The sequence below is a fragment of the Loxodonta africana genome, unplaced genomic scaffold (assembly GCF_030014295.1).
Source record: "Loxodonta africana isolate mLoxAfr1 unplaced genomic scaffold, mLoxAfr1.hap2 scaffold_732, whole genome shotgun sequence".
NCBI classification, from domain to species: domain Eukaryota; kingdom Metazoa; phylum Chordata; class Mammalia; order Proboscidea; family Elephantidae; genus Loxodonta; species Loxodonta africana.
Genome location: NW_026975465.1, coordinates 1 through 26,873, shown reverse-complemented (window position 1 = coordinate 26,873; position 26,873 = coordinate 1). Strand labels below are relative to the sequence as shown.

The window sequence follows — 26,873 nt, the reverse complement described above, 5'->3', positions numbered from 1 at the left end:
ACCACCACCGTTGTGGCCGTCTCACGTCCCCACCCGCACCCCCAGCCCCAGGCCCAGCCCCAGCCCCAGCCTCAGCCCCAGCCCCAGCCCCACCCCCACCCCCAGAGTACACGAAGCAAGTTGCCCGGGGAGGGCAAGGGGCCCGCCCGCCCCGGGTGTCTTCTCCTCCCAATCCACTAGCAGACATCCCGGCACACCAGGAGGCAGGCCTGCAGAGCCAGGAAGGGTGGGCAGAGCCCGAGGGAAGGAGGGCAGCCGAGCAGCCAAGTTGGGGCAGAGGCCGGTCGGGGTGGAGGGTGGGGGGGCGGCAGGGCGGAGGCGGCCCGGGTGGCTCCCGAAGGCCCTCTGAGCCAGGGGCCTGCCCCCGCTGGACAAGGACAGAGCTCCGGCCCCAAGGAGAGGCTCTGGCGCCACGGGGAGCGTCTCCCACCGCCACGAGGGCAGGGCGCGCTCCCGCAGGGCCTGAACCTGAAGGCCCGGGCGGGGGGTGGGAGCGGGGGAGAGTAGGGGCGGCCGGGAAGCGCTGCGGCCCGACTGGACTGGAGTGCCGGGCCGCCGTCGTCCGCCGTCGTCCGCCGTCGTCGTCGTCGCCGTCGTCGTCCTCGTCGACGCCGCCGCCACCCCCGAAGCTTTCCTGGTGCCCGAGGGCCGCTGGCCGGGCCCCTGGGCCGGGCTTCCTGGCCTGGTTGCGTCCCTGTCCGTGTCCGTGTGTCCCTGTGCCCCGTGGGTTGGCGGCAAAAGAGAAAAGGAGGCGTAAAAGCCTACAGCACCCGGTATTCCCAGGCGGTCTCCCATCCAAGTACTAACCAGGCCCGACCCTGCTTAGCTTCCGAGATCAGACGAGATCGGGCGCGTTCAGGGTGGTATGGCCGTAGACGTCAGCGCCTGCCGCCGCTCGCCCTAAGAGCCTGCTCAGCGGCCCCAGCCGCCGGCGCAGCGCGCCTTGGCCGCCCCGGCAGCCTCCAGCTTTGGCCGCCCAGCCCCGCCCCGGCCCGCCCCGCCTGGCCAAGGGTGCGGGTCCCGGCCAGCCGGCCCAAGAGTCCGGCCTCCAAGCAGGCAGGTGGCGGCGACCGGGAGGAAGGCAGTCAGCCAGGCGGGAAGGCCGCCCGGGTCGCGCCCCCTGCCCTTCCTGCGAAGCCCCACGGCCCCCCTCAGTCCGGCCGGGGCTCTCCTGCCGCCTGCTCGCCCCTCGCCCCCGGCGGCGGCACCGGGAGGCACTCGGGCCGCCTGCTTCCGCCGACATCTGGCCGAGCGCCTCTCGTCTCTCCCCCTGCCCAGCGTGGGGTGGCCCCGGCCTCCACTCGCCCTCCCCCCACCCCGGCCCGTCCCCTGGCGGGGCCTCCCTTTGCCTCCCCTTCCTCCAAGGGGCCCTCGCCGGGCCCGGCTCTCGGCCCCAGTCCCGGCCCCGGGCCCGGTCCCCGGCCCACCTGTCCCTCCCGCCTTTGCCCCTCGTCGCCCTCCTGGCCGGCCGTGGCCCTCCAGGGCCACGCGGGACTCGGAGGAGCACGGCGAACCCTTGCGCGCCAGGCTGCTCCTAGGTGCCGCGGAGGCCCTCTGGTACTTCCCACCGGACCCCCGAGCCCTGGTGCTGGCGGGGGAGGGCACCGGGGAGCGGCGAAAGACCACGCACGAGCCACACGCCTACCGACGAGGGACGTCCTGCCCACTGGCCAGTCAGGACCCCACGTAGGCTCCCGGTCCTGCTGGGGGGCTGGAGGTGGGGCAGGCGGCGCTTAGCCTGACGGGAGGGTCGGTGGGGGGCCAGGGCGGTGGGGCAGGCGCGTTGGCCCAGCTGCCCAGCTCACTGGTGAGCTTCCCCGATGGGAGGAGGGAGGGCGGGTTGTGGGGTGGGGTGGGGTGGCGGCGGGGGCGTGGGTGGGGACGGGCGACCGGCGCGGGGAGGGCGGGCGGCCCCCGCCATCCGCACCTCACCCCCCGCTGACCGCGGGCAGGCTGCTTCTGGCCCTGGCGGTCCAGAGCCACAGCCCTGCAGGAAACGTGCGTGGCCGTCCCCGCCCCGCGCCCGGCGCCCCGCCCCCCGCATAGCCTCCAGCTCAACACCGCACCACCCCACCCGGCCTGGACCCCCGCACGCCCCTGCTGCGGTCTCGCACCTCTCGGGGAGGCCCCCAGCTCGACTGGCCCCGGCTCCCCTAGTTCTGTGTGCCCGACGGCCAGGAGGACCCGTCCTCACTCACTCATCGGGGTCAGGCCACTTGAGGCCACGTCTAGGCCCGCGCGGGACACCGGGCAGGAGGGCACCTGTTCCTCCCGGGCACGAGATCCCCACCTCAAGGCCGCCTCACCACCGCCCCCACGCCCGCCTCGTCGCCTCCCCGACCCCCCTCCCCCCCCCACGCCACACCTCAGAGAGAGAGGCTGGCTAGTCGGCCGAGTGTCCGGCGGCCACCGCCACCACCACCGTTGTGGCCGTCTCACGTCCCCACCCGCACCCCCAGCCCCAGGCCCAGCCCCAGCCCCAGCCTCAGCCCCAGCCCCAGCCCCACCCCCACCCCCAGAGTACACGAAGCAAGTTGCCCGGGGAGGGCAAGGGGCCCGCCCGCCCCGGGTGTCTTCTCCTCCCAATCCACTAGCAGACATCCCGGCACACCAGGAGGCAGGCCTGCAGAGCCAGGAAGGGTGGGCAGAGCCCGAGGGAAGGAGGGCAGCCGAGCAGCCAAGTTGGGGCAGAGGCCGGTCGGGGTGGAGGGTGGGGGGGCGGCAGGGCGGAGGCGGCCCGGGTGGCTCCCGAAGGCCCTCTGAGCCAGGGGCCTGCCCCCGCTGGACAAGGACAGAGCTCCGGCCCCAAGGAGAGGCTCTGGCGCCACGGGGAGCGTCTCCCACCGCCACGAGGGCAGGGCGCGCTCCCGCAGGGCCTGAACCTGAAGGCCCGGGCGGGGGGTGGGAGCGGGGGAGAGTAGGGGCGGCCGGGAAGCGCTGCGGCCCGACTGGACTGGAGTGCCGGGCCGCCGTCGTCCGCCGTCGTCCGCCGTCGTCGTCGTCGCCGTCGTCGTCCTCGTCGACGCCGCCGCCACCCCCGAAGCTTTCCTGGTGCCCGAGGGCCGCTGGCCGGGCCCCTGGGCCGGGCTTCCTGGCCTGGTTGCGTCCCTGTCCGTGTCCGTGTGTCCCTGTGCCCCGTGGGTTGGCGGCAAAAGAGAAAAGGAGGCGTAAAAGCCTACAGCACCCGGTATTCCCAGGCGGTCTCCCATCCAAGTACTAACCAGGCCCGACCCTGCTTAGCTTCCGAGATCAGACGAGATCGGGCGCGTTCAGGGTGGTATGGCCGTAGACGTCAGCGCCTGCCGCCGCTCGCCCTAAGAGCCTGCTCAGCGGCCCCAGCCGCCGGCGCAGCGCGCCTTGGCCGCCCCGGCAGCCTCCAGCTTTGGCCGCCCAGCCCCGCCCCGGCCCGCCCCGCCTGGCCAAGGGTGCGGGTCCCGGCCAGCCGGCCCAAGAGTCCGGCCTCCAAGCAGGCAGGTGGCGGCGACCGGGAGGAAGGCAGTCAGCCAGGCGGGAAGGCCGCCCGGGTCGCGCCCCCTGCCCTTCCTGCGAAGCCCCACGGCCCCCCTCAGTCCGGCCGGGGCTCTCCTGCCGCCTGCTCGCCCCTCGCCCCCGGCGGCGGCACCGGGAGGCACTCGGGCCGCCTGCTTCCGCCGACATCTGGCCGAGCGCCTCTCGTCTCTCCCCCTGCCCAGCGTGGGGTGGCCCCGGCCTCCACTCGCCCTCCCCCCACCCCGGCCCGTCCCCTGGCGGGGCCTCCCTTTGCCTCCCCTTCCTCCAAGGGGCCCTCGCCGGGCCCGGCTCTCGGCCCCAGTCCCGGCCCCGGGCCCGGTCCCCGGCCCACCTGTCCCTCCCGCCTTTGCCCCTCGTCGCCCTCCTGGCCGGCCGTGGCCCTCCAGGGCCACGCGGGACTCGGAGGAGCACGGCGAACCCTTGCGCGCCAGGCTGCTCCTAGGTGCCGCGGAGGCCCTCTGGTACTTCCCACCGGACCCCCGAGCCCTGGTGCTGGCGGGGGAGGGCACCGGGGAGCGGCGAAAGACCACGCACGAGCCACACGCCTACCGACGAGGGACGTCCTGCCCACTGGCCAGTCAGGACCCCACGTAGGCTCCCGGTCCTGCTGGGGGGCTGGAGGTGGGGCAGGCGGCGCTTAGCCTGACGGGAGGGTCGGTGGGGGGCCAGGGCGGTGGGGCAGGCGCGTTGGCCCAGCTGCCCAGCTCACTGGTGAGCTTCCCCGATGGGAGGAGGGAGGGCGGGTTGTGGGGTGGGGTGGGGTGGCGGCGGGGGCGTGGGTGGGGACGGGCGACCGGCGCGGGGAGGGCGGGCGGCCCCCGCCATCCGCACCTCACCCCCCGCTGACCGCGGGCAGGCTGCTTCTGGCCCTGGCGGTCCAGAGCCACAGCCCTGCAGGAAACGTGCGTGGCCGTCCCCGCCCCGCGCCCGGCGCCCCGCCCCCCGCATAGCCTCCAGCTCAACACCGCACCACCCCACCCGGCCTGGACCCCCGCACGCCCCTGCTGCGGTCTCGCACCTCTCGGGGAGGCCCCCAGCTCGACTGGCCCCGGCTCCCCTAGTTCTGTGTGCCCGACGGCCAGGAGGACCCGTCCTCACTCACTCATCGGGGTCAGGCCACTTGAGGCCACGTCTAGGCCCGCGCGGGACACCGGGCAGGAGGGCACCTGTTCCTCCCGGGCACGAGATCCCCACCTCAAGGCCGCCTCACCACCGCCCCCACGCCCGCCTCGTCGCCTCCCCGACCCCCCTCCCCCTCCCCACGCCACACCTCAGAGAGAGAGGCTGGCTAGTCGGCCGAGTGTCCGGCGGCCACCGCCACCACCACCGTTGTGGCCGTCTCACGTCCCCACCCGCACCCCCAGCCCCAGGCCCAGCCCCAGCCCCAGCCTCAGCCCCAGCCCCAGCCCCACCCCCACCCCCAGAGTACACGAAGCAAGTTGCCCGGGGAGGGCAAGGGGCCCGCCCGCCCCGGGGAGGGCAAGGGGCCCGCCCGCCCCGGGTGTCTTCTCCTCCCAATCCACTAGCAGACATCCCGGCACACCAGGAGGCAGGCCTGCAGAGCCAGGAAGGGTGGGCAGAGCCCGAGGGAAGGAGGGCAGCCGAGCAGCCAAGTTGGGGCAGAGGCCGGTCGGGGTGGAGGGTGGGGGGGCGGCAGGGCGGAGGCGGCCCGGGTGGCTCCCGAAGGCCCTCTGAGCCAGGGGCCTGCCCCCGCTGGACAAGGACAGAGCTCCGGCCCCAAGGAGAGGCTCTGGCGCCACGGGGAGCGTCTCCCACCGCCACGAGGGCAGGGCGCGCTCCCGCAGGGCCTGAACCTGAAGGCCCGGGCGGGGGGTGGGAGCGGGGGAGAGTAGGGGCGGCCGGGAAGCGCTGCGGCCCGACTGGACTGGAGTGCCGGGCCGCCGTCGTCCGCCGTCGTCGTCGTCGCCGTCGTCGTCCTCGTCGACGCCGCCGCCACCCCCGAAGCTTTCCTGGTGCCCGAGGGCCGCTGGCCGGGCCCCTGGGCCGGGCTTCCTGGCCTGGTTGCGTCCCTGTCCGTGTCCGTGTGTCCCTGTGCCCCGTGGGTTGGCGGCAAAAGAGAAAAGGAGGCGTAAAAGCCTACAGCACCCGGTATTCCCAGGCGGTCTCCCATCCAAGTACTAACCAGGCCCGACCCTGCTTAGCTTCCGAGATCAGACGAGATCGGGCGCGTTCAGGGTGGTATGGCCGTAGACGTCAGCGCCTGCCGCCGCTCGCCCTAAGAGCCTGCTCAGCGGCCCCAGCCGCCGGCGCAGCGCGCCTTGGCCGCCCCGGCAGCCTCCAGCTTTGGCCGCCCAGCCCCGCCCCGGCCCGCCCCGCCTGGCCAAGGGTGCGGGTCCCGGCCAGCCGGCCCAAGAGTCCGGCCTCCAAGCAGGCAGGTGGCGGCGACCGGGAGGAAGGCAGTCAGCCAGGCGGGAAGGCCGCCCGGGTCGCGCCCCCTGCCCTTCCTGCGAAGCCCCACGGCCCCCCTCAGTCCGGCCGGGGCTCTCCTGCCGCCTGCTCGCCCCTCGCCCCCGGCGGCGGCACCGGGAGGCACTCGGGCCGCCTGCTTCCGCCGACATCTGGCCGAGCGCCTCTCGTCTCTCCCCCTGCCCAGCGTGGGGTGGCCCCGGCCTCCACTCGCCCTCCCCCCACCCCGGCCCGTCCCCTGGCGGGGCCTCCCTTTGCCTCCCCTTCCTCCAAGGGGCCCTCGCCGGGCCCGGCTCTCGGCCCCAGTCCCGGCCCCGGGCCCGGTCCCCGGCCCACCTGTCCCTCCCGCCTTTGCCCCTCGTCGCCCTCCTGGCCGGCCGTGGCCCTCCAGGGCCACGCGGGACTCGGAGGAGCACGGCGAACCCTTGCGCGCCAGGCTGCTCCTAGGTGCCGCGGAGGCCCTCTGGTACTTCCCACCGGACCCCCGAGCCCTGGTGCTGGCGGGGGAGGGCACCGGGGAGCGGCGAAAGACCACGCACGAGCCACACGCCTACCGACGAGGGACGTCCTGCCCACTGGCCAGTCAGGACCCCACGTAGGCTCCCGGTCCTGCTGGGGGGCTGGAGGTGGGGCAGGCGGCGCTTAGCCTGACGGGAGGGTCGGTGGGGGGCCAGGGCGGTGGGGCAGGCGCGTTGGCCCAGCTGCCCAGCTCACTGGTGAGCTTCCCCGATGGGAGGAGGGAGGGCGGGTTGTGGGGTGGGGTGGGGTGGCGGCGGGGGCGTGGGTGGGGACGGGCGACCGGCGCGGGGAGGGCGGGCGGCCCCCGCCATCCGCACCTCACCCCCCGCTGACCGCGGGCAGGCTGCTTCTGGCCCTGGCGGTCCAGAGCCACAGCCCTGCAGGAAACGTGCGTGGCCGTCCCCGCCCCGCGCCCGGCGCCCCGCCCCCCGCATAGCCTCCAGCTCAACACCGCACCACCCCACCCGGCCTGGACCCCCGCACGCCCCTGCTGCGGTCTCGCACCTCTCGGGGAGGCCCCCAGCTCGACTGGCCCCGGCTCCCCTAGTTCTGTGTGCCCGACGGCCAGGAGGACCCGTCCTCACTCACTCATCGGGGTCAGGCCACTTGAGGCCACGTCTAGGCCCGCGCGGGACACCGGGCAGGAGGGCACCTGTTCCTCCCGGGCACGAGATCCCCACCTCAAGGCCGCCTCACCACCGCCCCCACGCCCGCCTCGTCGCCTCCCCGACCCCCCTCCCCCCCCACGCCACACCTCAGAGAGAGAGGCTGGCTAGTCGGCCGAGTGTCCGGCGGCCACCGCCACCACCACCGTTGTGGCCGTCTCACGTCCCCACCCGCACCCCCAGCCCCAGGCCCAGCCCCAGCCCCAGCCTCAGCCCCAGCCCCAGCCCCACCCCCACCCCCAGAGTACACGAAGCAAGTTGCCCGGGGAGGGCAAGGGGCCCGCCCGCCCCGGGTGTCTTCTCCTCCCAATCCACTAGCAGACATCCCGGCACACCAGGAGGCAGGCCTGCAGAGCCAGGAAGGGTGGGCAGAGCCCGAGGGAAGGAGGGCAGCCGAGCAGCCAAGTTGGGGCAGAGGCCGGTCGGGGTGGAGGGTGGGGGGGCGGCAGGGCGGAGGCGGCCCGGGTGGCTCCCGAAGGCCCTCTGAGCCAGGGGCCTGCCCCCGCTGGACAAGGACAGAGCTCCGGCCCCAAGGAGAGGCTCTGGCGCCACGGGGAGCGTCTCCCACCGCCACGAGGGCAGGGCGCGCTCCCGCAGGGCCTGAACCTGAAGGCCCGGGCGGGGGGTGGGAGCGGGGGAGAGTAGGGGCGGCCGGGAAGCGCTGCGGCCCGACTGGACTGGAGTGCCGGGCCGCCGTCGTCCGCCGTCGTCCGCCGTCGTCGTCGTCGCCGTCGTCGTCCTCGTCGACGCCGCCGCCACCCCCGAAGCTTTCCTGGTGCCCGAGGGCCGCTGGCCGGGCCCCTGGGCCGGGCTTCCTGGCCTGGTTGCGTCCCTGTCCGTGTCCGTGTGTCCCTGTGCCCCGTGGGTTGGCGGCAAAAGAGAAAAGGAGGCGTAAAAGCCTACAGCACCCGGTATTCCCAGGCGGTCTCCCATCCAAGTACTAACCAGGCCCGACCCTGCTTAGCTTCCGAGATCAGACGAGATCGGGCGCGTTCAGGGTGGTATGGCCGTAGACGTCAGCGCCTGCCGCCGCTCGCCCTAAGAGCCTGCTCAGCGGCCCCAGCCGCCGGCGCAGCGCGCCTTGGCCGCCCCGGCAGCCTCCAGCTTTGGCCGCCCAGCCCCGCCCCGGCCCGCCCCGGCCCGCCCCGGCCCGCCCCGCCTGGCCAAGGGTGCGGGTCCCGGCCAGCCGGCCCAAGAGTCCGGCCTCCAAGCAGGCAGGTGGCGGCGACCGGGAGGAAGGCAGTCAGCCAGGCGGGAAGGCCGCCCGGGTCGCGCCCCCTGCCCTTCCTGCGAAGCCCCACGGCCCCCCTCAGTCCGGCCGGGGCTCTCCTGCCGCCTGCTCGCCCCTCGCCCCCGGCGGCGGCACCGGGAGGCACTCGGGCCGCCTGCTTCCGCCGACATCTGGCCGAGCGCCTCTCGTCTCTCCCCCTGCCCAGCGTGGGGTGGCCCCGGCCTCCACTCGCCCTTCCCCCACCCCGGCCCGTCCCCTGGCGGGGCCTCCCTTTGCCTCCCCTTCCTCCAAGGGGCCCTCGCCGGGCCCGGCTCTCGGCCCCAGTCCCGGCCCCGGGCCCGGTCCCCGGCCCACCTGTCCCTCCCGCCTTTGCCCCTCGTCGCCCTCCTGGCCGGCCGTGGCCCTCCAGGGCCACGCGGGACTCGGAGGAGCACGGCGAACCCTTGCGCGCCAGGCTGCTCCTAGGTGCCGCGGAGGCCCTCTGGTACTTCCCACCGGACCCCCGAGCCCTGGTGCTGGCGGGGGAGGGCACCGGGGAGCGGCGAAAGACCACGCACGAGCCACACGCCTACCGACGAGGGACGTCCTGCCCACTGGCCAGTCAGGACCCCACGTAGGCTCCCGGTCCTGCTGGGGGGCTGGAGGTGGGGCAGGCGGCGCTTAGCCTGACGGGAGGGTCGGTGGGGGGCCAGGGCGGTGGGGCAGGCGCGTTGGCCCAGCTGCCCAGCTCACTGGTGAGCTTCCCCGATGGGAGGAGGGAGGGCGGGTTGTGGGGTGGGGTGGGGTGGCGGCGGGGGCGTGGGTGGGGACGGGCGACCGGCGCGGGGAGGGCGGGCGGCCCCCGCCATCCGCACCTCACCCCCCGCTGACCGCGGGCAGGCTGCTTCTGGCCCTGGCGGTCCAGAGCCACAGCCCTGCAGGAAACGTGCGTGGCCGTCCCCGCCCCGCGCCCGGCGCCCCGCCCCCCGCATAGCCTCCAGCTCAACACCGCACCACCCCACCCGGCCTGGACCCCCGCACGCCCCTGCTGCGGTCTCGCACCTCTCGGGGAGGCCCCCAGCTCGACTGGCCCCGGCTCCCCTAGTTCTGTGTGCCCGACGGCCAGGAGGACCCGTCCTCACTCACTCATCGGGGTCAGGCCACTTGAGGCCACGTCTAGGCCCGCGCGGGACACAGGGCAGGAGGGCACCTGTTCCTCCCGGGCACGAGATCCCCACCTCAAGGCCGCCTCACCACCGCCCCCACGCCCGCCTCGTCGCCTCCCCGACCCCCCTCCCCCCCCACGCCACACCTCAGAGAGAGAGGCTGGCTAGTCGGCCGAGTGTCCGGCGGCCACCGCCACCACCACCGTTGTGGCCGTCTCACGTCCCCACCCGCACCCCCAGCCCCAGGCCCAGCCCCAGCCCCAGCCTCAGCCCCAGCCCCAGCCCCACCCCCACCCCCAGAGTACACGAAGCAAGTTGCCCGGGGAGGGCAAGGGGCCCGCCCGCCCCGGGTGTCTTCTCCTCCCAATCCACTAGCAGACATCCCGGCACACCAGGAGGCAGGCCTGCAGAGCCAGGAAGGGTGGGCAGAGCCCGAGGGAAGGAGGGCAGCCGAGCAGCCAAGTTGGGGCAGAGGCCGGTCGGGGTGGAGGGTGGGGGGGCGGCAGGGCGGAGGCGGCCCGGGTGGCTCCCGAAGGCCCTCTGAGCCAGGGGCCTGCCCCCGCTGGACAAGGACAGAGCTCCGGCCCCAAGGAGAGGCTCTGGCGCCACGGGGAGCGTCTCCCACCGCCACGAGGGCAGGGCGCGCTCCCGCAGGGCCTGAACCTGAAGGCCCGGGCGGGGGGTGGGAGCGGGGGAGAGTAGGGGCGGCCGGGAAGCGCTGCGGCCCGACTGGACTGGAGTGCCGGGCCGCCGTCGTCCGCCGTCGTCGTCGTCGCCGTCGTCGTCCTCGTCGACGCCGCCGCCACCCCCGAAGCTTTCCTGGTGCCCGAGGGCCGCTGGCCGGGCCCCTGGGCCGGGCTTCCTGGCCTGGTTGCGTCCCTGTCCGTGTCCGTGTGTCCCTGTGCCCCGTGGGTTGGCGGCAAAAGAGAAAAGGAGGCGTAAAAGCCTACAGCACCCGGTATTCCCAGGCGGTCTCCCATCCAAGTACTAACCAGGCCCGACCCTGCTTAGCTTCCGAGATCAGACGAGATCGGGCGCGTTCAGGGTGGTATGGCCGTAGACGTCAGCGCCTGCCGCCGCTCGCCCTAAGAGCCTGCTCAGCGGCCCCAGCCGCCGGCGCAGCGCGCCTTGGCCGCCCCGGCAGCCTCCAGCTTTGGCCGCCCAGCCCCGCCCCGGCCCGCCCCGCCTGGCCAAGGGTGCGGGTCCCGGCCAGCCGGCCCAAGAGTCCGGCCTCCAAGCAGGCAGGTGGCGGCGACCGGGAGGAAGGCAGTCAGCCAGGCGGGAAGGCCGCCCGGGTCGCGCCCCCTGCCCTTCCTGCGAAGCCCCACGGCCCCCCTCAGTCCGGCCGGGGCTCTCCTGCCGCCTGCTCGCCCCTCGCCCCCGGCGGCGGCACCGGGAGGCACTCGGGCCGCCTGCTTCCGCCGACATCTGGCCGAGCGCCTCTCGTCTCTCCCCCTGCCCAGCGTGGGGTGGCCCCGGCCTCCACTCGCCCTCCCCCCACCCCGGCCCGTCCCCTGGCGGGGCCTCCCTTTGCCTCCCCTTCCTCCAAGGGGCCCTCGCCGGGCCCGGCTCTCGGCCCCAGTCCCGGCCCCGGGCCCGGTCCCCGGCCCACCTGTCCCTCCCGCCTTTGCCCCTCGTCGCCCTCCTGGCCGGCCGTGGCCCTCCAGGGCCACGCGGGACTCGGAGGAGCACGGCGAACCCTTGCGCGCCAGGCTGCTCCTAGGTGCCGCGGAGGCCCTCTGGTACTTCCCACCGGACCCCCGAGCCCTGGTGCTGGCGGGGGAGGGCACCGGGGAGCGGCGAAAGACCACGCACGAGCCACACGCCTACCGACGAGGGACGTCCTGCCCACTGGCCAGTCAGGACCCCACGTAGGCTCCCGGTCCTGCTGGGGGGCTGGAGGTGGGGCAGGCGGCGCTTAGCCTGACGGGAGGGTCGGTGGGGGGCCAGGGCGGTGGGGCAGGCGCGTTGGCCCAGCTGCCCAGCTCACTGGTGAGCTTCCCCGATGGGAGGAGGGAGGGCGGGTTGTGGGGTGGGGTGGGGTGGCGGCGGGGGCGTGGGTGGGGACGGGCGACCGGCGCGGGGAGGGCGGGCGGCCCCCGCCATCCGCACCTCACCCCCCGCTGACCGCGGGCAGGCTGCTTCTGGCCCTGGCGGTCCAGAGCCACAGCCCTGCAGGAAACGTGCGTGGCCGTCCCCGCCCCGCGCCCGGCGCCCCGCCCCCCGCATAGCCTCCAGCTCAACACCGCACCACCCCACCCGGCCTGGACCCCCGCACGCCCCTGCTGCGGTCTCGCACCTCTCGGGGAGGCCCCCAGCTCGACTGGCCCCGGCTCCCCTAGTTCTGTGTGCCCGACGGCCAGGAGGACCCGTCCTCACTCACTCATCGGGGTCAGGCCACTTGAGGCCACGTCTAGGCCCGCGCGGGACACCGGGCAGGAGGGCACCTGTTCCTCCCGGGCACGAGATCCCCACCTCAAGGCCGCCTCACCACCGCCCCCACGCCCGCCTCGTCGCCTCCCCGACCCCCCTCCCCCCCCCACGCCACACCTCAGAGAGAGAGGCTGGCTAGTCGGCCGAGTGTCCGGCGGCCACCGCCACCACCACCGTTGTGGCCGTCTCACGTCCCCACCCGCACCCCCAGCCCCAGGCCCAGCCCCAGCCCCAGCCTCAGCCCCAGCCCCAGCCCCACCCCCACCCCCAGAGTACACGAAGCAAGTTGCCCGGGGAGGGCAAGGGGCCCGCCCGCCCCGGGTGTCTTCTCCTCCCAATCCACTAGCAGACATCCCGGCACACCAGGAGGCAGGCCTGCAGAGCCAGGAAGGGTGGGCAGAGCCCGAGGGAAGGAGGGCAGCCGAGCAGCCAAGTTGGGGCAGAGGCCGGTCGGGGTGGAGGGTGGGGGGGCGGCAGGGCGGAGGCGGCCCGGGTGGCTCCCGAAGGCCCTCTGAGCCAGGGGCCTGCCCCCGCTGGACAAGGACAGAGCTCCGGCCCCAAGGAGAGGCTCTGGCGCCACGGGGAGCGTCTCCCACCGCCACGAGGGCAGGGCGCGCTCCCGCAGGGCCTGAACCTGAAGGCCCGGGCGGGGGGTGGGAGCGGGGGAGAGTAGGGGCGGCCGGGAAGCGCTGCGGCCCGACTGGACTGGAGTGCCGGGCCGCCGTCGTCCGCCGTCGTCCGCCGTCGTCGTCGTCGCCGTCGTCGTCCTCGTCGACGCCGCCGCCACCCCCGAAGCTTTCCTGGTGCCCGAGGGCCGCTGGCCGGGCCCCTGGGCCGGGCTTCCTGGCCTGGTTGCGTCCCTGTCCGTGTCCGTGTGTCCCTGTGCCCCGTGGGTTGGCGGCAAAAGAGAAAAGGAGGCGTAAAAGCCTACAGCACCCGGTATTCCCAGGCGGTCTCCCATCCAAGTACTAACCAGGCCCGACCCTGCTTAGCTTCCGAGATCAGACGAGATCGGGCGCGTTCAGGGTGGTATGGCCGTAGACGTCAGCGCCTGCCGCCGCTCGCCCTAAGAGCCTGCTCAGCGGCCCCAGCCGCCGGCGCAGCGCGCCTTGGCCGCCCCGGCAGCCTCCAGCTTTGGCCGCCCAGCCCCGCCCCGGCCCGCCCCGCCTGGCCAAGGGTGCGGGTCCCGGCCAGCCGGCCCAAGAGTCCGGCCTCCAAGCAGGCAGGTGGCGGCGACCGGGAGGAAGGCAGTCAGCCAGGCGGGAAGGCCGCCCGGGTCGCGCCCCCTGCCCTTCCTGCGAAGCCCCACGGCCCCCCTCAGTCCGGCCGGGGCTCTCCTGCCGCCTGCTCGCCCCTCGCCCCCGGCGGCGGCACCGGGAGGCACTCGGGCCGCCTGCTTCCGCCGACATCTGGCCGAGCGCCTCTCGTCTCTCCCCCTGCCCAGCGTGGGGTGGCCCCGGCCTCCACTCGCCCTCCCCCCACCCCGGCCCGTCCCCTGGCGGGGCCTCCCTTTGCCTCCCCTTCCTCCAAGGGGCCCTCGCCGGGCCCGGCTCTCGGCCCCAGTCCCGGCCCCGGGCCCGGTCCCCGGCCCACCTGTCCCTCCCGCCTTTGCCCCTCGTCGCCCTCCTGGCCGGCCGTGGCCCTCCAGGGCCACGCGGGACTCGGAGGAGCACGGCGAACCCTTGCGCGCCAGGCTGCTCCTAGGTGCCGCGGAGGCCCTCTGGTACTTCCCACCGGACCCCCGAGCCCTGGTGCTGGCGGGGGAGGGCACCGGGGAGCGGCGAAAGACCACGCACGAGCCACACGCCTACCGACGAGGGACGTCCTGCCCACTGGCCAGTCAGGACCCCACGTAGGCTCCCGGTCCTGCTGGGGGGCTGGAGGTGGGGCAGGCGGCGCTTAGCCTGACGGGAGGGTCGGTGGGGGGCCAGGGCGGTGGGGCAGGCGCGTTGGCCCAGCTGCCCAGCTCACTGGTGAGCTTCCCCGATGGGAGGAGGGAGGGCGGGTTGTGGGGTGGGGTGGGGTGGCGGCGGGGGCGTGGGTGGGGACGGGCGACCGGCGCGGGGAGGGCGGGCGGCCCCCGCCATCCGCACCTCACCCCCCGCTGACCGCGGGCAGGCTGCTTCTGGCCCTGGCGGTCCAGAGCCACAGCCCTGCAGGAAACGTGCGTGGCCGTCCCCGCCCCGCGCCCGGCGCCCCGCCCCCCGCATAGCCTCCAGCTCAACACCGCACCACCCCACCCGGCCTGGACCCCCGCACGCCCCTGCTGCGGTCTCGCACCTCTCGGGGAGGCCCCCAGCTCGACTGGCCCCGGCTCCCCTAGTTCTGTGTGCCCGACGGCCAGGAGGACCCGTCCTCACTCACTCATCGGGGTCAGGCCACTTGAGGCCACGTCTAGGCCCGCGCGGGACACCGGGCAGGAGGGCACCTGTTCCTCCCGGGCACGAGATCCCCACCTCAAGGCCGCCTCACCACCGCCCCCACGCCCGCCTCGTCGCCTCCCCGACCCCCCTCCCCCCCCCACGCCACACCTCAGAGAGAGAGGCTGGCTAGTCGGCCGAGTGTCCGGCGGCCACCGCCACCACCACCGTTGTGGCCGTCTCACGTCCCCACCCGCACCCCCAGCCCCAGGCCCAGCCCCAGCCCCAGCCTCAGCCCCAGCCCCAGCCCCACCCCCACCCCCAGAGTACACGAAGCAAGTTGCCCGGGGAGGGCAAGGGGCCCGCCCGCCCCGGGTGTCTTCTCCTCCCAATCCACTAGCAGACATCCCGGCACACCAGGAGGCAGGCCTGCAGAGCCAGGAAGGGTGGGCAGAGCCCGAGGGAAGGAGGGCAGCCGAGCAGCCAAGTTGGGGCAGAGGCCGGTCGGGGTGGAGGGTGGGGGGGCGGCAGGGCGGAGGCGGCCCGGGTGGCTCCCGAAGGCCCTCTGAGCCAGGGGCCTGCCCCCGCTGGACAAGGACAGAGCTCCGGCCCCAAGGAGAGGCTCTGGCGCCACGGGGAGCGTCTCCCACCGCCACGAGGGCAGGGCGCGCTCCCGCAGGGCCTGAACCTGAAGGCCCGGGCGGGGGGTGGGAGCGGGGGAGAGTAGGGGCGGCCGGGAAGCGCTGCGGCCCGACTGGACTGGAGTGCCGGGCCGCCGTCGTCCGCCGTCGTCCGCCGTCGTCGTCGTCGCCGTCGTCGTCCTCGTCGACGCCGCCGCCACCCCCGAAGCTTTCCTGGTGCCCGAGGGCCGCTGGCCGGGCCCCTGGGCCGGGCTTCCTGGCCTGGTTGCGTCCCTGTCCGTGTCCGTGTGTCCCTGTGCCCCGTGGGTTGGCGGCAAAAGAGAAAAGGAGGCGTAAAAGCCTACAGCACCCGGTATTCCCAGGCGGTCTCCCATCCAAGTACTAACCAGGCCCGACCCTGCTTAGCTTCCGAGATCAGACGAGATCGGGCGCGTTCAGGGTGGTATGGCCGTAGACGTCAGCGCCTGCCGCCGCTCGCCCTAAGAGCCTGCTCAGCGGCCCCAGCCGCCGGCGCAGCGCGCCTTGGCCGCCCCGGCAGCCTCCAGCTTTGGCCGCCCAGCCCCGCCCCGGCCCGCCCCGCCTGGCCAAGGGTGCGGGTCCCGGCCAGCCGGCCCAAGAGTCCGGCCTCCAAGCAGGCAGGTGGCGGCGACCGGGAGGAAGGCAGTCAGCCAGGCGGGAAGGCCGCCCGGGTCGCGCCCCCTGCCCTTCCTGCGAAGCCCCACGGCCCCCCTCAGTCCGGCCGGGGCTCTCCTGCCGCCTGCTCGCCCCTCGCCCCCGGCGGCGGCACCGGGAGGCACTCGGGCCGCCTGCTTCCGCCGACATCTGGCCGAGCGCCTCTCGTCTCTCCCCCTGCCCAGCGTGGGGTGGCCCCGGCCTCCACTCGCCCTCCCCCCACCCCGGCCCGTCCCCTGGCGGGGCCTCCCTTTGCCTCCCCTTCCTCCAAGGGGCCCTCGCCGGGCCCGGCTCTCGGCCCCAGTCCCGGCCCCGGGCCCGGTCCCCGGCCCACCTGTCCCTCCCGCCTTTGCCCCTCGTCGCCCTCCTGGCCGGCCGTGGCCCTCCAGGGCCACGCGGGACTCGGAGGAGCACGGCGAACCCTTGCGCGCCAGGCTGCTCCTAGGTGCCGCGGAGGCCCTCTGGTACTTCCCACCGGACCCCCGAGCCCTGGTGCTGGCGGGGGAGGGCACCGGGGAGCGGCGAAAGACCACGCACGAGCCACACGCCTACCGACGAGGGACGTCCTGCCCACTGGCCAGTCAGGACCCCACGTAGGCTCCCGGTCCTGCTGGGGGGCTGGAGGTGGGGCAGGCGGCGCTTAGCCTGACGGGAGGGTCGGTGGGGGGCCAGGGCGGTGGGGCAGGCGCGTTGGCCCAGCTGCCCAGCTCACTGGTGAGCTTCCCCGATGGGAGGAGGGAGGGCGGGTTGTGGGGTGGGGTGGGGTGGCGGCGGGGGCGTGGGTGGGGACGGGCGACCGGCGCGGGGAGGGCGGGCGGCCCCCGCCATCCGCACCTCACCCCCCGCTGACCGCGGGCAGGCTGCTTCTGGCCCTGGCGGTCCAGAGCCACAGCCCTGCAGGAAACGTGCGTGGCCGTCCCCGCCCCGCGCCCGGCGCCCCGCCCCCCGCATAGCCTCCAGCTCAACACCGCACCACCCCACCCGGCCTGGACCCCCGCACGCCCCTGCTGCGGTCTCGCACCTCTCGGGGAGGCCCCCAGCTCGACTGGCCCCGGCTCCCCTAGTTCTGTGTGCCCGACGGCCAGGAGGACCCGTCCTCACTCACTCATCGGGGTCAGGCCACTTGAGGCCACGTCTAGGCCCGCGCGGGACACCGGGCAGGAGGGCACCTGTTCCTCCCGGGCACGAGATCCCCACCTCAAGGCCGCCTCACCACCGCCCCCACGCCCGCCTCGTCGCCTCCCCGACCCCCCTCCCCCTCCCCACGCCACACCTCAGAGAGAGAGGCTGGCTAGTCGGCCGAGTGTCCGGCGGCCACCGCCACCACCACCGTTGTGGCCGTCTCACGTCCCCACCCGCACCCCCAGCCCCAGGCCCAGCCCCAGCCCCAGCCTCAGCCCCAGCCCCAGCCCCACCCCCACCCCCAGAGTACACGAAGCAAGTTGCCCGGGGAGGGCAAGGGGCCCGCCCGCCCCGGGGAGGGCAAGGGGCCCGCCCGCCCCGGGTGTCTTCTCCTCCCAATCCACTAGCAGACATCCCGGCACACCAGGAGGCAGGCCTGCAGAGCCAGGAAGGGTGGGCAGAGCCCGAGGGAAGGAGGGCAGCCGAGCAGCCAAGTTGGGGCAGAGGCCGGTCGGGGTGGAGGGTGGGGGGGCGGCAGGGCGGAGGCGGCCCGGGTGGCTCCCGAAGGCCCTCTGAGCCAGGGGCCTGCCCCCGCTGGACAAGGACAGAGCTCCGGCCCCAAGGAGAGGCTCTGGCGCCACGGGGAGCGTCTCCCACCGCCACGAGGGCAGGGCGCGCTCCCGCAGGGCCTGAACCTGAAGGCCCGGGCGGGGGGTGGGAGCGGGGGAGAGTAGGGGCGGCCGGGAAGCGCTGCGGCCCGACTGGACTGGAGTGCCGGGCCGCCGTCGTCCGCCGTCGTCGTCGTCGCCGTCGTCGTCCTCGTCGACGCCGCCGCCACCCCCGAAGCTTTCCTGGTGCCCGAGGGCCGCTGGCCGGGCCCCTGGGCCGGGCTTCCTGGCCTGGTTGCGTCCCTGTCCGTGTCCGTGTGTCCCTGTGCCCCGTGGGTTGGCGGCAAAAGAGAAAAGGAGGCGTAAAAGCCTACAGCACCCGGTATTCCCAGGCGGTCTCCCATCCAAGTACTAACCAGGCCCGACCCTGCTTAGCTTCCGAGATCAGACGAGATCGGGCGCGTTCAGGGTGGTATGGCCGTAGACGTCAGCGCCTGCCGCCGCTCGCCCTAAGAGCCTGCTCAGCGGCCCCAGCCGCCGGCGCAGCGCGCCTTGGCCGCCCCGGCAGCCTCCAGCTTTGGCCGCCCAGCCCCGCCCCGGCCCGCCCCGCCTGGCCAAGGGTGCGGGTCCCGGCCAGCCGGCCCAAGAGTCCGGCCTCCAAGCAGGCAGGTGGCGGCGACCGGGAGGAAGGCAGTCAGCCAGGCGGGAAGGCCGCCCGGGTCGCGCCCCCTGCCCTTCCTGCGAAGCCCCACGGCCCCCCTCAGTCCGGCCGGGGCTCTCCTGCCGCCTGCTCGCCCCTCGCCCCCGGCGGCGGCACCGGGAGGCACTCGGGCCGCCTGCTTCCGCCGACATCTGGCCGAGCGCCTCTCGTCTCTCCCCTGCCCAGCGTGGGGAATACTATCTCTCTATGTCGCCCTCCCCCCACCCCGGCCCGTCCCCTGGCGGGGCCTCCCTTTGCCTCCCCTTCCTCCAAGGGGCCCTCGCCGGGCCCGGCTCTCGGCCCCAGTCCCGGCCCCGGGCCCGGTCCCCGGCCCACCTGTCCCTCCCGCCTTTGCCCCTCGTCGCCCTCCTGGCCGGCCGTGGCCCTCCAGGGCCACGCGGGACTCGGAGGAGCACGGCGAACCCTTGCGCGCCAGGCTGCTCCTAGGTGCCGCGGAGGCCCTCTGGTACTTCCCACCGGACCCCCGAGCCCTGGTGCTGGCGGGGGAGGGCACCGGGGAGCGGCGAAAGACCACGCACGAGCCACACGCCTACCGACGAGGGACGTCCTGCCCACTGGCCAGTCAGGACCCCACGTAGGCTCCCGGTCCTGCTGGGGGGCTGGAGGTGGGGCAGGCGGCGCTTAGCCTGACGGGAGGGTCGGTGGGGGGCCAGGGCGGTGGGGCAGGCGCGTTGGCCCAGCTGCCCAGCTCACTGGTGAGCTTCCCCGATGGGAGGAGGGAGGGCGGGTTGTGGGGTGGGGTGGGGTGGCGGCGGGGGCGTGGGTGGGGACGGGCGACCGGCGCGGGGAGGGCGGGCGGCCCCCGCCATCCGCACCTCACCCCCCGCTGACCGCGGGCAGGCTGCTTCTGGCCCTGGCGGTCCAGAGCCACAGCCCTGCAGGAAACGTGCGTGGCCGTCCCCGCCCCGCGCCCGGCGCCCCGCCCCCAATATAGCCTCCAGCTCAACACCGCACCACCCCACCCGGCCTGGACCCCCGCACGCCCCTGCTGCGGTCTCGCACCTCTCGGGGAGGCCCCCAGCTCGACTGGCCCCGGCTCCCCTAGTTCTGTGTGCCCGACGGCCAGGAGGACCCGTCCTCACTCACTCATCGGGGTCAGGCCACTTGAGGCCACGTCTAGGCCCGCGCGGGACACCGGGCAGGAGGGCACCTGTTCCTCCCGGGCACGAGATCCCCACCTCAAGGCCGCCTCACCACCGCCCCCACGCCCGCCTCGTCGCCTCCCCGACCCCCCTCCCCCTCCCCACGCCACACCTCAGAGAGAGAGGCTGGCTAGTCGGCCGAGTGTCCGGCGGCCACCGCCACCACCACCGTTGTGGCCGTCTCACGTCCCCACCCGCACCCCCAGCCCCAGGCCCAGCCCCAGCCCCAGCCTCAGCCCCAGCCCCAGCCCCACCCCCACCCCCAGAGTACACGAAGCAAGTTGCCCGGGGAGGGCAAGGGGCCCGCCCGCCCCGGGGAGGGCAAGGGGCCCGCCCGCCCCGGGTGTCTTCTCCTCCCAATCCACTAGCAGACATCCCGGCACACCAGGAGGCAGGCCTGCAGAGCCAGGAAGGGTGGGCAGAGCCCGAGGGAAGGAGGGCAGCCGAGCAGCCAAGTTGGGGCAGAGGCCGGTCGGGGTGGAGGGTGGGGGGGCGGCAGGGCGGAGGCGGCCCGGGTGGCTCCCGAAGGCCCTCTGAGCCAGGGGCCTGCCCCCGCTGGACAAGGACAGAGCTCCGGCCCCAAGGAGAGGCTCTGGCGCCACGGGGAGCGTCTCCCACCGCCACGAGGGCAGGGCGCGCTCCCGCAGGGCCTGAACCTGAAGGCCCGGGCGGGGGGTGGGAGCGGGGGAGAGTAGGGGCGGCCGGGAAGCGCTGCGGCCCGACTGGACTGGAGTGCCGCCGTCGTCCGCCGTCGTCCGCCGTCGTCGTCGTCGCCGTCGTCGTCCTCGTCGACGCCGCCGCCACCCCCGAAGCTTTCCTGGTGCCCGAGGGCCGCTGGCCGGGCCCCTGGGCCGGGCTTCCTGGCCTGGTTGCGTCCCTGTCCGTGTCCGTGTGTCCCTGTGCCCCGTGGGTTGGCGGCAAAAGAGAAAAGGAGGCGTAAAAGCCTACAGCACCCGGTATTCCCAGGCGGTCTCCCATCCAAGTACTAACCAGGCCCGACCCTGCTTAGCTTCCGAGATCAGACGAGATCGGGCGCGTTCAGGGTGGTATGGCCGTAGACGTCAGCGCCTGCCGCCGCTCGCCCTAAGAGCCTGCTCAGCGGCCCCAGCCGCCGGCGCAGCGCGCCTTGGCCGCCCCGGCAGCCTCCAGCTTTGGCCGCCCAGCCCCGCCCCGGCCCGCCCCGGCCCGCCCCGGCCCGCCCCGCCTGGCCAAGGGTGCGGGTCCCGGCCAGCCGGCCCAAGAGTCCGGCCTCCAAGCAGGCAGGTGGCGGCGACCGGGAGGAAGGCAGTCAGCCAGGCGGGAAGGCCGCCCGGGTCGCGCCCCCTGCCCTTCCTGCGAAGCCCCACGGCCCCCCTCAGTCCGGCCGGGGCTCTCCTGCCGCCTGCTCGCCCCTCGCCCCCGGCGGCGGCACCGGGAGGCACTCGGGCCGCCTGCTTCCGCCGACATCTGGCCGAGCGCCTCTCGTCTCTCCCCCTGCCCAGCGTGGGGTGGCCCCGGCCTCCACTCGCCCTCCCCCCACCCCGGCCCGTCCCCTGGCGGGGCCTCCCTTTGCCTCCCCTTCCTCCAAGGGGCCCTCGCCGGGCCCGGCTCTCGGCCCCAGTCCCGGCCCCGGGCCCGGTCCCCGGCCCACCTGTCCCTCCCGCCTTTGCCCCTCGTCGCCCTCCTGGCCGGCCGTGGCCCTCCAGGGCCACGCGGGACTCGGAGGAGCACGGCGAACCCTTGCGCGCCAGGCTGCTCCTAGGTGCCGCGGAGGCCCTCTGGTACTTCCCACCGGACCCCCGAGCCCTGGTGCTGGCGGGGGAGGGCACCGGGGAGCGGCGAAAGACCACGCACGAGCCACACGCCTACCGACGAGGGACGTCCTGCCCACTGGCCAGTCAGGACCCCACGTAGGCTCCCGGTCCTGCTGGGGGGCTGGAGGTGGGGCAGGCGGCGCTTAGCCTGACGGGAGGGTCGGTGGGGGGCCAGGGCGGTGGGGCAGGCGCGTTGGCCCAGCTGCCCAGCTCACTGGTGAGCTTCCCCGATGGGAGGAGGGAGGGCGGGTTGTGGGGTGGGGTGGGGTGGCGGCGGGGGCGTGGGTGGGGACGGGCGACCGGCGCGGGGAGGGCGGGCGGCCCCCGCCATCCGCACCTCACCCCCCGCTGACCGCGGGCAGGCTGCTTCTGGCCCTGGCGGTCCAGAGCCACAGCCCTGCAGGAAACGTGCGTGGCCGTCCCCGCCCCGCGCCCGGCGCCCCGCCCCCCGCATAGCCTCCAGCTCAACACCGCACCACCCCACCCGGCCTGGACCCCCGCACGCCCCTGCTGCGGTCTCGCACCTCTCGGGGAGGCCCCCAGCTCGACTGGCCCCGGCTCCCCTAGTTCTGTGTGCCCGACGGCCAGGAGGACCCGTCCTCACTCACTCATCGGGGTCAGGCCACTTGAGGCCACGTCTAGGCCCGCGCGGGACACCGGGCAGGAGGGCACCTGTTCCTCCCGGGCACGAGATCCCCACCTCAAGGCCGCCTCACCACCGCCCCCACGCCCGCCTCGTCGCCTCCCCGACCCCCCTCCCCCTCCCCACGCCACACCTCAGAGAGAGAGGCTGGCTAGTCGGCCGAGTGTCCGGCGGCCACCGCCACCACCACCGTTGTGGCCGTCTCACGTCCCCACCCGCACCCCCAGCCCCAGGCCCAGCCCCAGCCCCAGCCTCAGCCCCAGCCCCAGCCCCACCCCCACCCCCAGAGTACACGAAGCAAGTTGCCCGGGGAGGGCAAGGGGCCCGCCCGCCCCGGGGAGGGCAAGGGGCCCGCCCGCCCCGGGTGTCTTCTCCTCCCAATCCACTAGCAGACATCCCGGCACACCAGGAGGCAGGCCTGCAGAGCCAGGAAGGGTGGGCAGAGCCCGAGGGAAGGAGGGCAGCCGAGCAGCCAAGTTGGGGCAGAGGCCGGTCGGGGTGGAGGGTGGGGGGGCGGCAGGGCGGAGGCGGCCCGGGTGGCTCCCGAAGGCCCTCTGAGCCAGGGGCCTGCCCCCGCTGGACAAGGACAGAGCTCCGGCCCCAAGGAGAGGCTCTGGCGCCACGGGGAGCGTCTCCCACCGCCACGAGGGCAGGGCGCGCTCCCGCAGGGCCTGAACCTGAAGGCCCGGGCGGGGGGTGGGAGCGGGGGAGAGTAGGGGCGGCCGGGAAGCGCTGCGGCCCGACTGGACTGGAGTGCCGGGCCGCCGTCGTCCGCCGTCGTCCGCCGTCGTCGTCGTCGCCGTCGTCGTCCTCGTCGACGCCGCCGCCACCCCCGAAGCTTTCCTGGTGCCCGAGGGCCGCTGGCCGGGCCCCTGGGCCGGGCTTCCTGGCCTGGTTGCGTCCCTGTCCGTGTCCGTGTGTCCCTGTGCCCCGTGGGTTGGCGGCAAAAGAGAAAAGGAGGCGTAAAAGCCTACAGCACCCGGTATTCCCAGGCGGTCTCCCATCCAAGTACTAACCAGGCCCGACCCTGCTTAGCTTCCGAGATCAGACGAGATCGGGCGCGTTCAGGGTGGTATGGCCGTAGACGTCAGCGCCTGCCGCCGCTCGCCCTAAGAGCCTGCTCAGCGGCCCCAGCCGCCGGCGCAGCGCGCCTTGGCCGCCCCGGCAGCCTCCAGCTTTGGCCGCCCAGCCCCGCCCCGGCCCGCCCCGGCCCGCCCCGGCCCGCCCCGCCTGGCCAAGGGTGCGGGTCCCGGCCAGCCGGCCCAAGAGTCCGGCCTCCAAGCAGGCAGGTGGCGGCGACCGGGAGGAAGGCAGTCAGCCAGGCGGGAAGGCCGCCCGGGTCGCGCCCCCTGCCCTTCCTGCGAAGCCCCACGGCCCCCCTCAGTCCGGCCGGGGCTCTCCTGCCGCCTGCTCGCCCCTCGCCCCCGGCGGCGGCACCGGGAGGCACTCGGGCCGCCTGCTTCCGCCGACATCTGGCCGAGCGCCTCTCGTCTCTCCCCCTGCCCAGCGTGGGGTGGCCCCGGCCTCCACTCGCCCTCCCCCCACCCCGGCCCGTCCCCTGGCGGGGCCTCCCTTTGCCTCCCCTTCCTCCAAGGGGCCCTCGCCGGGCCCGGCTCTCGGCCCCAGTCCCGGCCCCGGGCCCGGTCCCCGGCCCACCTGTCCCTCCCGCCTTTGCCCCTCGTCGCCCTCCTGGCCGGCCGTGGCCCTCCAGGGCCACGCGGGACTCGGAGGAGCACGGCGAACCCTTGCGCGCCAGGCTGCTCCTAGGTGCCGCGGAGGCCCTCTGGTACTTCCCACCGGACCCCCGAGCCCTGGTGCTGGCGGGGGAGGGCACCGGGGAGCGGCGAAAGACCACGCACGAGCCACACGCCTACCGACGAGGGACGTCCTGCCCACTGGCCAGTCAGGACCCCACGTAGGCTCCCGGTCCTGCTGGGGGGCTGGAGGTGGGGCAGGCGGCGCTTAGCCTGACGGGAGGGTCGGTGGGGGGCCAGGGCGGTGGGGCAGGCGCGTTGGCCCAGCTGCCCAGCTCACTGGTGAGCTTCCCCGATGGGAGGAGGGAGGGCGGGTTGTGGGGTGGGGTGGGGTGGCGGCGGGGGCGTGGGTGGGGACGGGCGACCGGCGCGGGGAGGGCGGGCGGCCCCCGCCATCCGCACCTCACCCCCCGCTGACCGCGGGCAGGCTGCTTCTGGCCCTGGCGGTCCAGAGCCACAGCCCTGCAGGAAACGTGCGTGGCCGTCCCCGCCCCGCGCCCGGCGCCCCGCCCCCCGCATAGCCTCCAGCTCAACACCGCACCACCCCACCCGGCCTGGACCCCCGCACGCCCCTGCTGCGGTCTCGCACCTCTCGGGGAGGCCCCCAGCTCGACTGGCCCCGGCTCCCCTAGTTCTGTGTGCCCGACGGCCAGGAGGACCCGTCCTCACTCACTCATCGGGGTCAGGCCACTTGAGGCCACGTCTAGGCCCGCGCGGGACACCGGGCAGGAGGGCACCTGTTCCTCCCGGGCACGAGATCCCCACCTCAAGGCCGCCTCACCACCGCCCCCACGCCCGCCTCGTCGCCTCCCCGACCCCCCTCCCCCTCCCCACGCCACACCTCAGAGAGAGAGGCTGGCTAGTCGGCCGAGTGTCCGGCGGCCACCGCCACCACCACCGTTGTGGCCGTCTCACGTCCCCACCCGCACCCCCAGCCCCAGGCCCAGCCCCAGCCCCAGCCTCAGCCCCAGCCCCAGCCCCACCCCCACCCCCAGAGTACACGAAGCAAGTTGCCCGGGGAGGGCAAGGGGCCCGCCCGCCCCGGGGAGGGCAAGGGGCCCGCCCGCCCCGGGTGTCTTCTCCTCCCAATCCACTAGCAGACATCCCGGCACACCAGGAGGCAGGCCTGCAGAGCCAGGAAGGGTGGGCAGAGCCCGAGGGAAGGAGGGCAGCCGAGCAGCCAAGTTGGGGCAGAGGCCGGTCGGGGTGGAGGGTGGGGGGGCGGCAGGGCGGAGGCGGCCCGGGTGGCTCCCGAAGGCCCTCTGAGCCAGGGGCCTGCCCCCGCTGGACAAGGACAGAGCTCCGGCCCCAAGGAGAGGCTCTGGCGCCACGGGGAGCGTCTCCCACCGCCACGAGGGCAGGGCGCGCTCCCGCAGGGCCTGAACCTGAAGGCCCGGGCGGGGGGTGGGAAATACTATCTCTCTATGCGGCCGGGAAGCGCTGCGGCCCGACTGGACTGGAGTGCCGGGCCGCCGTCGTCCGCCGTCGTCCGCCGTCGTCGTCGTCGCCGTCGTCGTCCTCGTCGACGCCGCCGCCACCCCCGAAGCTTTCCTGGTGCCCGAGGGCCGCTGGCCGGGCCCCTGGGCCGGGCTTCCTGGCCTGGTTGCGTCCCTGTCCGTGTCCGTGTGTCCCTGTGCCCCGTGGGTTGGCGGCAAAAGAGAAAAGGAGGCGTAAAAGCCTACAGCACCCGGTATTCCCAGGCGGTCTCCCATCCAAGTACTAACCAGGCCCGACCCTGCTTAGCTTCCGAGATCAGACGAGATCGGGCGCGTTCAGGGTGGTATGGCCGTAGACGTCAGCGCCTGCCGCCGCTCGCCCTAAGAGCCTGCTCAGCGGCCCCAGCCGCCGGCGCAGCGCGCCTTGGCCGCCCCGGCAGCCTCCAGCTTTGGCCGCCCAGCCCCGCCCCGGCCCGCCCCGGCCCGCCCCGGCCCGCCCCGCCTGGCCAAGGGTGCGGGTCCCGGCCAGCCGGCCCAAGAGTCCGGCCTCCAAGCAGGCAGGTGGCGGCGACCGGGAGGAAGGCAGTCAGCCAGGCGGGAAGGCCGCCCGGGTCGCGCCCCCTGCCCTTCCTGCGAAGCCCCACGGCCCCCCTCAGTCCGGCCGGGGCTCTCCTGCCGCCTGCTCGCCCCTCGCCCCCGGCGGCGGCACCGGGAGGCACTCGGGCCGCCTGCTTCCGCCGACATCTGGCCGAGCGCCTCTCGTCTCTCCCCCTGCCCAGCGTGGGGTGGCCCCGGCCTCCACTCGCCCTCCCCCCACCCCGGCCCGTCCCCTGGCGGGGCCTCCCTTTGCCTCCCCTTCCTCCAAGGGGCCCTCGCCGGGCCCGGCTCTCGGCCCCAGTCCCGGCCCCGGGCCCGGTCCCCGGCCCACCTGTCCCTCCCGCCTTTGCCCCTCGTCGCCCTCCTGGCCGGCCGTGGCCCTCCAGGGCCACGCGGGACTCGGAGGAGCACGGCGAACCCTTGCGCGCCAGGCTGCTCCTAGGTGCCGCGGAGGCCCTCTGGTACTTCCCACCGGACCCCCGAGCCCTGGTGCTGGCGGGGGAGGGCACCGGGGAGCGGCGAAAGACCACGCACGAGCCACACGCCTACCGACGAGGGACGTCCTGCCCACTGGCCAGTCAGGACCCCACGTAGGCTCCCGGTCCTGCTGGGGGGCTGGAGGTGGGGCAGGCGGCGCTTAGCCTGACGGGAGGGTCGGTGGGGGGCCAGGGCGGTGGGGCAGGCGCGTTGGCCCAGCTGCCCAGCTCACTGGTGAGCTTCCCCGATGGGAGGAGGGAGGGCGGGTTGTGGGGTGGGGTGGGGTGGCGGCGGGGGCGTGGGTGGGGACGGGCGACCGGCGCGGGGAGGGCGGGCGGCCCCCGCCATCCGCACCTCACCCCCCGCTGACCGCGGGCAGGCTGCTTCTGGCCCTGGCGGTCCAGAGCCACAGCCCTGCAGGAAACGTGCGTGGCCGTCCCCGCCCCGCGCCCGGCGCCCCGCCCCCCGCATAGCCTCCAGCTCAACACCGCACCACCCCACCCGGCCTGGACCCCCGCACGCCCCTGCTGCGGTCTCGCACCTCTCGGGGAGGCCCCCAGCTCGACTGGCCCCGGCTCCCCTAGTTCTGTGTGCCCGACGGCCAGGAGGACCCGTCCTCACTCACTCATCGGGGTCAGGCCACTTGAGGCCACGTCTAGGCCCGCGCGGGACACCGGGCAGGAGGGCACCTGTTCCTCCCGGGCACGAGATCCCCACCTCAAGGCCGCCTCACCACCGCCCCCACGCCCGCCTCGTCGCCTCCCCGACCCCCCTCCCCCTCCCCACGCCACACCTCAGAGAGAGAGGCTGGCTAGTCGGCCGAGTGTCCGGCGGCCACCGCCACCACCACCGTTGTGGCCGTCTCACGTCCCCACCCGCACCCCCAGCCCCAGGCCCAGCCCCAGCCCCAGCCTCAGCCCCAGCCCCAGCCCCACCCCCACCCCCAGAGTACACGAAGCAAGTTGCCCGGGGAGGGC

General features: G+C 75.3%; 11 non-coding genes across 11 annotated transcripts; all 11 read right to left on the bottom strand.

The window, feature by feature from the left end:
* Positions 1-758: 758 nt before the first annotated feature.
* On the bottom strand, positions 759-877 carry LOC135230036 (5S ribosomal RNA). The gene has a single exon (XR_010320676.1). It is a non-coding gene; the product is annotated as a 5S ribosomal RNA (ribosomal RNA).
* Positions 878-3,172: 2,295 nt separating this feature from the next.
* On the bottom strand, positions 3,173-3,291 carry LOC135230035 (5S ribosomal RNA). Its single transcript, XR_010320675.1, has one exon. It is a non-coding gene; the product is annotated as a 5S ribosomal RNA (ribosomal RNA).
* A 2,313-nt stretch (positions 3,292-5,604) lies between these two features.
* Positions 5,605-5,723, bottom strand: LOC135230034 (5S ribosomal RNA). Its single transcript, XR_010320674.1, has one exon. It is a non-coding gene; the product is annotated as a 5S ribosomal RNA (ribosomal RNA).
* A 2,294-nt stretch (positions 5,724-8,017) lies between these two features.
* Positions 8,018-8,136, bottom strand: LOC135230033 (5S ribosomal RNA). Its single transcript, XR_010320673.1, has one exon. It is a non-coding gene; the product is annotated as a 5S ribosomal RNA (ribosomal RNA).
* Positions 8,137-10,440: 2,304 nt separating this feature from the next.
* On the bottom strand, positions 10,441-10,559 carry LOC135230032 (5S ribosomal RNA). The gene has a single exon (XR_010320672.1). It is a non-coding gene; the product is annotated as a 5S ribosomal RNA (ribosomal RNA).
* Positions 10,560-12,854: 2,295 nt separating this feature from the next.
* LOC135230031 (5S ribosomal RNA) lies at positions 12,855-12,973 on the bottom strand. Its single transcript, XR_010320671.1, has one exon. It is a non-coding gene; the product is annotated as a 5S ribosomal RNA (ribosomal RNA).
* A 2,295-nt stretch (positions 12,974-15,268) lies between these two features.
* Positions 15,269-15,387, bottom strand: LOC135230051 (5S ribosomal RNA). Its single transcript, XR_010320691.1, has one exon. It is a non-coding gene; the product is annotated as a 5S ribosomal RNA (ribosomal RNA).
* Positions 15,388-17,700: 2,313 nt separating this feature from the next.
* On the bottom strand, positions 17,701-17,819 carry LOC135230050 (5S ribosomal RNA). The gene has a single exon (XR_010320690.1). It is a non-coding gene; the product is annotated as a 5S ribosomal RNA (ribosomal RNA).
* Positions 17,820-20,137: 2,318 nt separating this feature from the next.
* On the bottom strand, positions 20,138-20,256 carry LOC135230049 (5S ribosomal RNA). The gene has a single exon (XR_010320689.1). It is a non-coding gene; the product is annotated as a 5S ribosomal RNA (ribosomal RNA).
* Positions 20,257-22,599: 2,343 nt separating this feature from the next.
* LOC135230041 (5S ribosomal RNA) lies at positions 22,600-22,718 on the bottom strand. The gene has a single exon (XR_010320681.1). It is a non-coding gene; the product is annotated as a 5S ribosomal RNA (ribosomal RNA).
* Positions 22,719-25,061: 2,343 nt separating this feature from the next.
* On the bottom strand, positions 25,062-25,180 carry LOC135230030 (5S ribosomal RNA). The gene has a single exon (XR_010320670.1). It is a non-coding gene; the product is annotated as a 5S ribosomal RNA (ribosomal RNA).
* Positions 25,181-26,873: the final 1,693 nt, after the last annotated feature.